This window comes from Podarcis vaucheri, assembly GCF_965113315.1.
Source record: "Podarcis vaucheri genome assembly, chromosome: 7".
NCBI lineage: Eukaryota > Metazoa > Chordata > Lepidosauria > Squamata > Lacertidae > Podarcis > Podarcis vaucheri.
The window spans coordinates 73,126,567-73,131,289 of record NC_138765.1 but is presented as its reverse complement, the minus strand read 5'-3'; positions in this window follow the sequence as shown (position 1 = coordinate 73,131,289).

Here is a 4,723-nt window from a genome sequence, read left to right as displayed (position 1 = left end):
CATGGTGTTCTGTTCTTGCTCTCTATTGTTGCTTAGATCCTTTGCTTAAGAATTAATATTAACATAAATTAAATGGTGGTGTGAGTGTGTGTAAATAATTTTCTATTTATTTGTGTGTATATGTGTGTGTGTGTGTGTATAATTATACCTTACTTTCTTCCTCCACAAGCGAGTTGCTCAAAGTGGCTTACAAACAGAAAATCAAATATTAAAAGCCAAAACAGTGACTCAACTATTAAAACAGAAATGATCCAACTAAAAACAAAGAGCTGTTCAACAGTGGAACAGACTCTTGCAAGAGTTGGTAGATTCTCCTCCCTTTGAGGTCTTTAAGCAGAGGTTGGATAGCTATCTATCTTGTAGGATTTAGTTGAGATTCCTGCATTGCAGGGGGTTGGACTAGATGAGCTTTGGGGGTCCCTTCCAACTCTGCAATTATATGATTCTATGAAAACAGCAGCCAAAACAAATGAAACATCAAATAAAAGAATGGTGCTCCCAATTAAGTTTAAGAAGGCATGTTTTCAACTAACTGTAGAGCACAAATAAGGAATAAGGGAACTCAAATTCCTGAGGCAGGGGGTTCCACATAGGAAGATGCCTTGGACTGAGTCAGACCGTTGGTCCATCTAGCTCAGTGTGGCCTGTATTGATTTCTGGTATGGGTCTCTCCTAGCCTTACCTGGAGATGCTGGGGATTGAACCTGGGACCTTCAGCATGCAAAGCAGGTGCTCTGCCACTGAGCCATGGACCTTCCCCGTATGAGGCACTACTGCATGGGATAGCCTCTCATGTCTTGCCATGCCAATGGCACATGCAAGAAGGACACAAGTGCCATTCCGAAAAGCTGAGCAGATTAACATAAGAGAGGAAGACGGTCCTTCAAGGAATTTGGTCCCAAGCCATTTAGGACACTACAGTCATACCTCTTTTTACGTTTGCTTCATCATACATTTTTTCAGTTGCATTCCCCGGTGACCCGGAAGTACCGGAAAGGGTTACTTCTGGGTTTCGCCACTCGCGCATGCGCAGATGAGCAAAATGATGTCACGCACATGCGCAGAAGTGGTAAATCACGACCCGTGTGTGCAGACGTGCAGACTTGGGTTGCCTTCCTTTCAGGTTGCAAACGGGGCTCCGGAATGGATCCCGTTCGCAACCAGAGGTACCACTGTATAGGGAAATAGCAGCCTTGTGCCTTGGGCTTTTCTTGGGAAATTCTAAGAAAGCACGAAAAATCAGTGCAGTTTTGCAAGGTTGAGTGCACCTTCTTGATTGAAACAGTGCCCAGATGTATCCAGATGTAGAGGAAATCCTACTGTTGGAACTCAGGAACCTTTGTGCAAAATTTGGTGACAATATCTTAAGGCATGTCCAAATGCAGAGCAAACCAACAATTTCTAAACTATAGAATAGATACTCATCACCTTGAATTGCCCTTGGTTACAGATCAGAAGCTAATGCATTAAGGGGATCACAAGATCTTGGCACTTTTCCCCCAGGGTGCTGTCATATAATCACTATTTTGCAGAAAGAGTTCAGGTGCAAACCTGAAATTTAGGCTTGCTCAGTTAAAGTGGATTCAAGCATTCAGTTGCCTGGGTGCAACAAATCCACTTTGAAAAAAATACAGAGAGAGACTTTTGTGGTTAGGAAATTGCAAGGAAATGCATTGAAATGTGTGAGATGAACAACTGATTCATGGGAAGATGTGTAAGCACTGCACAAACTCAGGACGGGATGCCTATTGCTTACCTATTGCTAACAAGGAACTGATATTCAGAGGCCTACTGTATCTGATCTTGAAGGTATGGGGTGTAGCCCATAGATGTATGGTTGATCACTTTGGGGACAAAATCTAGATGGCCTTTGGTCTGATCCAGCCGGGCTCTTCTTATGTTCAAAGAAGTCTCCTGCCTTTGGGATGGGCCTAAGGCAAAGCACTTCAGGATGGACTATGCCCTTTCCTGGAAGCACAGTGGCTGCAAAGATCCTGACAACAGATCAAAGTGCCTTCTAAAGGGTCCTTCCCATCTATCCATCCATAATGCTTCAATTGCCACTTGTTAATGATCAACCATGATGAGCTGAAATGATGTCAAGACTTTTTGAAATGCGAATTATTGCTGATACATATGAGCCTGGGGGTATAAGTTCTATGACATAAATTGTACAGCATTTGGTTCCTTCCATTAGCACCTCCCTCACTGGGCGCCAGGAAAGCTCCTTGAGAATGGTGGCACCTCTTCTCCAAGGGGACAGCTTAAAAATAATAATAATCATGTCGGCAAGATTTTGTAAGGGAAAGCATGCTCCTTTGAAGTCTAAGAATGTTTTCGAAATGTGATGATCGCTGCAAACATGCCATGCGTATAAAGCACTTTTCTCCCTGCACAAAGATTCCTGGGACACTGTACAGTAGACCTGCAACTTGCGCATGTTTAACTTGTGCATATTCAGTTTTATGCACTTGGCATTATAATATAATATAATATAATATAATATAATAGGGACGCAGGTGGCGCTGTGGGTAAAACCTCAGCGCCTAGGACTTGCCGATCGTCAGGTCGGCGGTTCGAATCCCCGCAGCGGGGTGCGCTCCCGTTGCTCGGTCCCAGCGCCTGCCAACCTAGCAGTTCAAAAGCACCCCTGGGTGCAAGTAGATAAATAGGGACCACTTAGTAGCGGGAAGGTAAATGGCGTTTCCGTGTGCTGCGCTGGCTCGCCAGATGCAGCTTGTCACGCTGGCCACGTGACCCGGAAGTGTCTCCGGACAGCGCTGGCCCCCGGCCTCTTAAGTGAGATGGGTGCGCAACCCCAGAGTCGGACACGACTGGCCCGTACGGGCAGGGGCACCTTTACCTTTAATTATAATAATATAATATAATATAATATAATAATATAATATAATATAATATAATATAATATAATATAATATAATATAATATAATATAATATAATATAATATATAGGGTTGGAAAAGGGGTGAGCACCCGGGAAAATAACTTTGGCAATCCCCCCTGTCATTGCACCCAATGCAATTTGACTATACACGATTATGGCTTTACGAGCTATTCTCGGAACGTAATCACAGTGTAAGTTGTGGGTCTACTGTGGTTAAGGGTGCTGGAAATTGTAGATCTGTGAGGATAAACTATAGTTCCTAGGATTGCGGGGGGCAGATGTGTTTTAAATATGGTTTAAATGTATGTTGGTGCACAGTCTGTGTCTTTACTTATTGAAATTACCAATACTGTATTGTGTCTTTTTTTGGCCTGTTTTTTGCTTTTACACCATTTCTTCTTATTTTGTAAATAATATTTTGTAATTTGAAGTAAACTAGTCTTTTTTAAAAAATGAAAAAAACAACAGCTACAACAACTTGATTCATATTTTCTGTGTGGCTACGATACTCCCAGGAAAGACAGCTTCATGTTCTTTTAATGGTAATCTTGAACCTTCTGATCGCCCAGATTCCTATTTAGCTACCAGGATGAGAACACTTGGGTTGTATCCAAAGTTAGACTTACTCAGAGTAGAGCCATTAGCAGTAATGAAGAGACTGAGTTGGAGACAGGGTTGGGGGAGAAATTCAACTCATTTGCATGTAAAGCAAATTCTACCAAATTTGCACATTCCAAAACATCATGAGAACCTTTGAAATTTCCACATATCTGAATTTTGCAAAGCAGTTCTCCAGCCTTGCAATGTTTACAAGAATGTGTACATCAGAGGAAAGTGCGGGGAAAAATAACCTATCAGTGAAAGTAACATACTAAAATGCATTACATTAGGCGCAATTGCTGGCAAAAATATCTGCATTAGTCAAACTATGTACAAAAATGCATTTATTAAGAGAATCATATACCGTAATTGTAGAGTCAGAGAAGTCCTCAAAGGTGATCTAGTCCAGACAGAGTCTGACTCAGGTAGAATAGAGTAGAAGAAATTTGCACTGAAATGCTGATGAATTTTCAGGAGGATTTAAAAACCAATCAACCACAAATTGCTGCAGAAATATGGAAAACCGAATTTAAGATTGGAGAAATGGGAGAACCCTGGCTAAGTAACAGAGTAGCTGACCTCCTCCCTCCCGGGGGCTGTCATACATAGGTACCTACTAAAGTCGAAGCTGTTGCTAGGCAACAGAGTTTCGTACTGAGCATCTGGCAGATCAATGTGCTATATTGCTCCCCATAAACTAAAATAGACCAGAAAAAACAACTTTTAAATAACGCCCCTCAAGCATATTACAGCACTGTTCTCCTTGACCTAACACACACACAAAGTTCCTGCCAAGAAACCATGGGAATTGACAGTGTCCCGTTATGGTGTTGCTGGTGAGGACTAGCTGGTTAGCATTGACCCAGAACAGGGCCTTCCTGGTAGTGGCTCCCCATTTGTGGAATACCCTCCCTGCTGAGGTGCATCTGTCACCCACATTATTAACTTTCAGGCCTGTTGCACAAACACACAATCCCAGAGAAAAGAGAAGTAGCCCAGAAGCTCCATCTTCAGCTTCTACAAACTGGGCTGGCAGAGAACCCTGTCTGAAACTCTGCTGCCAGGCAGTGCCAATGGTCTGACTCAACATACAGCACTAAAAGGTAAAGGTAAAGGGACCCCTGACCATTAGGTCCAGTCGTGGCCGAGTCTGGGGCTGCGGCGCTCATCTCGCTTTATTGGCCGAGGGAGCCGGCGTACAGCTTCCGGGTCATGTGG